The sequence below is a fragment of the Apium graveolens genome, unplaced genomic scaffold (assembly GCF_009905375.1).
Source record: "Apium graveolens cultivar Ventura unplaced genomic scaffold, ASM990537v1 ctg6363, whole genome shotgun sequence".
In the NCBI taxonomy this organism is placed as follows: domain Eukaryota; kingdom Viridiplantae; phylum Streptophyta; class Magnoliopsida; order Apiales; family Apiaceae; genus Apium; species Apium graveolens.
Window position 1 is genome coordinate 137,845 of NW_027419413.1, and position 7,245 is coordinate 145,089.

Below are 7,245 nucleotides of genomic sequence, written 5' to 3' on the forward strand. Positions count from 1 at the left end.
TAACTTATGAATGGTGATTTGGAGAGAAGGTTGGTTTTTAAGAGAAAGATTGGAAACACCGGTTGAGGGTTTTTTCGAGTTGACAAAATTGTCATCTAAAACCGTGGAGCTTTTGTCATTGGCTATTGGTATTTATCAATGGCTAAATAATTAGATGAAAAATAAGGTTTTGAGCCTAACTCTGATACCATAACGAAGAGAATAAAATATTGAAATATATTTATGACGAAGGGCCTGCTGTAGTACAATCAATCTAGCTGTACACATAACAAACTATTCTCTAATCAGTTCCTAAATATCTTCTATATTGATATAAAGATATCAATCTCCTGTTAAGGAATAATACTAATTAAATATAGAATATTCTGCATTTACTTCTACACAGGCCAATTCCTGTTGGCCATCCTTGATCAATTCTTATTCTTTATATTATGTATATGCAATTAGGTTCAAATGAATTTCAATTTGGATTTAAGACTTCTAGGTTGCATAGTTTCTCATTTGAAATAATATATGATTTTGAATATGCTTAAATTTGCTTATTTAAATAAATTAATACTTGTGTGTTTGTTTATGTCCAGTGCAATTTTATATTTATCTGTAATTGTGTGCTTAGTATGGATGAGGAGGTAGATTCCAAACTTATTCTGGTTATGCCAGAAAATTATAGCATTGAGAGAAAGATTATTTTACTAGCTTTAGGAGTAGAGTTGTACCTAACTGATAAATCCAATGGTGTTGCTGGAATTTCCAAAAAGCCAAAGAGATACTTGAAAGGACACCAAATGGTCACTTTTTTCAGCAATTCATGAATCCTGCAAATTCGAAGGTTTACTTACACCAGTATTATATCACATGAAGTGACATTAGCAGGGTATAACTTTTAAATTTTTTTCACTCTATAAATTCACTATGAGATTACTGGTCTAGAGATATGGATTGGATCTGAAGGTAAAGTGGATGCCTTTGTTGCGGGAATAGGCACTGGAGGTACTATAACTAGTAGTAAGAAACTCTTAAAGGAAAAGAATTCAAACATAAAGGTGAGAGCTTTCCTACGTAATTTATATTCAATGCACAAAGAAAGGTCTTGTTTGTGCATGTATATAGCTTTCATCCATTTATGTAGGTATATGGTATTGAACCAGTTGAAAATTCTATCCTTAATGGAGGAGCTATCCTTAATGGAGGAAAACCAGCTATGTTCAATATCTTATAATTGTCTACGTAATTCTTACATGCTTGCAGAAATCTATGCCAAACTGCTATCAGACATTTATTTGAGTAGATTGCTATTGGATCAAATATTTTAATAAGTTGGTAAGTGCTAACAAGAAATGAGTTTGGGGCCTCAACTTACAAACAGTCTGAATGCACTTGGTAAATTTAGGCAGTTATGTAAACAAATTTGGTTTTGGCTATAGCCATTGTAGTAAACGGTCAATTATATTTTTACATCAAAAAAGCATGCACTAATCTTTGGTGTGTATTTTTATCTAATGTATATTATTATATGGGAAATTTTAAAGTCATTTGGCCTGAACTCTGTTCAGTCCCTTCAGCCCTCAAGGTGCAGAGCCTATATAGAGCAACATATATATTTAAACAACTAAACTGCAATCCGAAAGGTAGAATAGTAGTTCTTGGTGGTTTTAATTTTGTGGTGGCTTTGTTATTAATGTAGTATATACCAATAAAAATTGGGGAGATGTAACCCAGAAAATATGCTTACTCGATTTAAGTAGAGAATATAAGCTTAAAATTCACTAAAAACCCCAACGGTGCGCATCTAATAGTTATTTTATTACATCCGGTACATAAAATTTGGTCTACAAATCGAAATTAGGAAAAATTACCGTGTATCGAAATTAGGAAAAATTACCGTGTTCAATTAATGACTTACAAGGTTTATGACTATAACAAGTATATTTGGTTTGATAAATAGTTGTACCAAAGTGCGAATAATATGCTTTTTAATGAGGAAAATATTTTTAGTGTAAAGACATTACTCCCTCCGTCCCGACCAATTCTTTACGTTTGGTTTGGGCACAGAGGTTAAGAAATATGTATAAGTAGTGAAAAAAGAAAAGTGGGTGAAGTGGTGGGACCCATTAATTTTTAATATATAAAAAAGAGATAGTGGAGTAAAAGTAGTGTGAAAAGGGAGGAAAAGGGGGAAAGTGATGGGACTCATTGACTAATTTTGGTAAATTTTGAAATGTAAAGAATTGGATGAGACATTCCAAAAAGGAAAGTGTAAAGAAATGGGTGGGACAGAGGAGTATGTCTTTTTTGGAACTTGATGACCATTCATATCTATAAAATTAAAAAGCAGAAAGTACCTTTTTGTATATATAAATGAGCCCCGATCCACAATTCAGTGAAAAGCTCCGCATATTTTTCTTGTTTAGTTACAAGCTTCTTGGTCCCGTCTAAATGTCACTCTTAACATCCTGGATAAACTGCGCAAGAGAGCTATAAGATGAACCACCCTATACTTCCACTGTGGATTCAGACACATCCTCGACTAGTGCCACCCAATTATAAAATCTGGCAAATGGTAAATAAAGCATCAATTACACGATCCAATTTTGTAAGACAAATAACAATGTATGTGTCAACGGTGACTGGTGTAAAATCTTATAAAATATCGGTTGATAATCGTCATCTCAGATTGAACTATAGAAGCCATTCCTATAAAGAATTGAGATGTAGCTTGAAACAGAATCTTGGGTTCCTGCACTAAATAGGAAATTTGTAATGTAGTGGTTAAATTGGCTATGCTTATTTGTAACATAAATTCTATGCTGTCTATTTATCATTACCAGGCTTTATATATACAGAAGCTATGTCACAAATTGCTTCGACGTCCTTAGGAGGTCTTTGTTGGTTTTTATTTTTAACTTGTTTAATTAAATAATATTTTTGTTTAGGTGTTTATTTATCGAGTTGTATGCTGGGACTTGGTCTTTCAGCTATTTGAGATGTTTTAGGAAGTAGTAGAATATATGGTCAGTAGTGGAGTTATGTTAGGAGGTTAGTTTCCTATTTTGTAGGACATTACCTGGTTTACAAACAGGTATTTATTTTCTGTATTGTTTTAGTAATTAAGATAAGGAGTTCAACACTGCCTAAGATCGTCTTGAGGTTTATGAATGATCATCCACATATGCCTAATTTTTTTGTAATTAAGAAAAATATCATCAATGGGTAAGCATAAACAATACACACACAAATCAATAATAGAAATGCATACAAGCACATCTTGCTGAGTTTCAAGTAAAACACAGACACAACATAATAAGAAACCATAAGAATATTTTATATGTAAGCATCATTAAACACACATGAGAAAAAAATATAAATTAAGTGTACATAACTGATCCAGAAAGAAAAAAATGTTCGAGTAAGATAAATGTGTGTCTGTGAAATATATCTGGGCTTCTTGTTCTTGTGGAGGGAAACAGATGGATATATTCATTCATTATCCTCATGGTTTTTACAGCTTATAAATGCAAAACAAAACACTGCTAATGCTAGAAACTAGGAAAGCATAAACCAAGTAAGTCCTACAATTTCTCCTAACGTTAACATTTACTCCTAAAATGTCTCCACTACACTAAGACTTATTCAATCCAACTCTAATTTAATAATTTGATACAAGTTTAGATTAAATATAATTTCAACAACCTCTCCCTTTATCTAAACTTGTCTGATCAAATCTTTGACCCCAAGGAGCTTCCGCATTTCTTCAAACTTCAGTGCTGTCAATGGCTTTGTCAATATGTCAGCTCTCTGCTCCTGTATCTTCACATACTTCACAACTATTTCACCATATTCCACGCAATCTCTAATGAAATGAAATCGCATATCTATATGCTTGCTCCTACCATTTATGATAGGGTTCTTTGTTAAATCAATTGCAGATTTATTATCCACAAAAATTATCAACGGACCCGGTGCAACATCAACCACTTGTTTCAACAAATTTTGCAGCCAAATCCCTTGTGTAGCAGCTGTGGTAATCGCCATAAACTCAGCCTCACATGAGGATAATGCCACGCACCTCTGTTTTTGCGAGACCCGGGTTATCAAATTTTCATTTAAATAGAATGCCATACTTGTTGTACTCTTTCTGTCATCTACACACCCTGCGTGATCACTATCTGAATAGCCACTCAGCAAGTAATTCCCAGATCCAACGTTGTATACCAAACCGTAATCAAGAGTTCCCTTAATATACCTTAATACTTTCTTCACAGCATTGGGATGCAGTCGCGTTGGGCTCTCCATATATCTGCTCAACACACCCACAGAATAAGAGATATCCGGGCGTGTATGGACTAAATACCTTAACTCACCAATTATGCTTCTATACAGAGTGGAGTCTACCAGTTCACCTCCTTCATCCTTTCCTATATGCACTTTAGAATCTATTAGAAACCGGACTGGTTTGCACGTCTGCATATTTACCTTCTCCAGTATGCATTTTACATATGTGGTCTGCTTCACCTCAATAAAACCTGTTCCCTGGTTCACTTCTAAACCAAGGTAATAAGCCAACATCCCCAGATCACTCATATCGAACTCAGCTTACATTTATTTCTTGAACTTTATGATATTCTCCATTTTTGACCCTGTTACCAGCAAATCATCCACATACACGACTACTATTAAACATTCAGGCCCTTCAGGTCGTGTGTACACTGCATGATCATATGGGCACCTAGAGAAGCCAAGATTTTTCAAATACTTATTTAGGCGAGAGTACCAGGCTCTTGGTGACTGTCGGAGTCCATATAGTGCTTTTAATAAATGATATACTTTATGTTCTTCACATTTCTTTTCAAAACCCACAGGTTGTTATACATACACTTCCTCCAATAATTCACCGTTTAAGAACGCCAATTTTACATCCAAATGGTGTACCTGCCACCCTTGTTTCGCCGCCAATACTAGTAGTAGCCTCACTGTTTCAATATGAGTTACCGGCGCAAAGACTTCATCATAGTCGATGCCCTTTTTCTGTACATACCCCCGTGCTACAAGTCTGGCCTTGTACTTCACTATATCACCATCGGTGTCCTTCTTGATTTTATAAACCCATTTCAGGCTTATAGGTTTACGTCCTGCTGGTAAGTCTGTAAGAACCTAGGTTTTGTTGACTTCAATTACTTTAAGCTCTGTTCTCATAGCCATGTTCCAGTCTTCGCTATTTTTTACTTCTTCAAAATTTTTTGGTTCCTCAATTCCAATCAGTAGCAGTTCCTCATCAGGTATCACTATTTCTTCAGTATTGTTATAAATGTCGCTCAGTAAATGGAACCGAGGAGGTGCTTCACTCGAGCTTCCAGTCATCTCTGAGGCAAAACTCGAGCTCCTTGCTGATGCAGAGTTATTTTCACCATAAACAGACCCCTGAGTACTACTATTCTGAGAAACAGGTGTATGAACAGAGGGAAAATTGGCCTCCTCGCCCTCTTCCTGTAAACCAGTTCGTGTATCAATTATTATAAAAGTGTAAGGAGAGGTCTTACCTTCTATCTCGTGATGTTCCCAGTTCCACCCTTTTCCTTCTTCAAATACCATATCGCGGCTAATATGTACTCTACCAGTGGTTGGGTTGTATAGCCTATGGGCTTTAGTACCTGGTTCCTTTCCAATATAAATCATGTTAACACTCCTGCCATCCAACTTCCCCGACCCATTGCTTTGGACTTTCACATGTGCAAGACAACCAAACACACATATGTGATCTAACCGTGGCTTTGTTCCCAACCACGCTTCATACAGAGTTTTTCCGGTCAGTGCCTTGGTTGGTAGGCGGTTCAGTATATAAATGGCATGTCTTACAGCCTCTCCCCACATCTTAGGATTTAAAAGAATCGTTTGATTTCTCGCTCGTGTTTTGTGTTATAGCCGAATGGTTTATAGGTATAAAAGTAATTGATTCGATCCTAAGATTTCACTAAGTGAATGATGAGAGATTTTTAATTATTATTTGGTTTATTTAATGTTTTGGTTCGAATTATGGGAAATAAAAGGAAGGATTGAATCTTTTTGATATAATATTGTATAATTGTTATTATAGCTCAAAGTATAGAGTTTGGATATAAGGATTGTATGCTATGTGTTATGGTTGCATCGCAATATGTGATTCGATGACTATTTGGTTTAAAGTATACGAGTATATGGTATAAATGTGCTTTGTGATTATGATTTAGTATATCTACACTTAGGATATTGCGATAAGGGGTAATTGTTAAACGTTCCGAGAACGTCGAGTGGGAATTTAATTAGGGTTTTGATTTTGGATTGTAGATTCAGAGCGTGAAGGCATTCAGGCTAGGAAAGGGAAAGGTGTACTAGGTGGCAGTAGTTCAACCCTTGTAAAACAGGAAAGCAAATTCAGGAAAGTAACTCTGCCTACTTGTATAAGTCATATATTGAAAGGATACTGATGATGCCATGATAGAGTATTGATCTTTTATAATACTTGTGATAATCTGTTATTGATGCTTGAACCCTGATATTGATTCTTGTACCATACCTATTATTGATTCCTTGAAACATCCTGATAGTGCTCTTGTAATGACTTGATTTGATTATTATTTAAACCCTTACTGTAAATTTCTTGATTCATACCCTTATTGCCTATTCATTCCTTTTGATACTTTGAATTCTTATTAACCTTATAAGGACCTTTGTGAACACCCTTGCATATTGTGTTAAACAACCTATATATTTCTTTTGTATACCTTATTCCGTAATGATCTCTAAGACTGATCTGATTCCTTAACTTACGATCCTTTTTGTCATTTGATCTTGACCATAGCATTGGTATTTGATTGTCTTGATCCAATTGATTTCTTTGAATCCCTGAAGTTGAACATAAGAATGATTTTTGACTTGAAAGTGTCTGAATGATTTCATATTTTTGGTAATGATAAAATGACCTTAGTAAAACCTTTCTTTTCCAACACAAGGTTTTCCAAATAAGAGACTAGTGGGAGTAGTCCAGATATAATAGACTAGCGGGGCTAGTCCAATTTAATAGCTTGTGAACCCTGATTCTTATTCTGATATTATTATCAATCATGCAATTGATTCCCAAAGATCAATAGATTCTCGCTTTCCATTTGAAAGATCCTTGAGATCCTGTTAATGATTTGTGATGAATGTCAGATTTTGCCTTATCTTGAACCTTGATTCTTGAAAACCCAACTATCTCTTCGTAAACCTTCC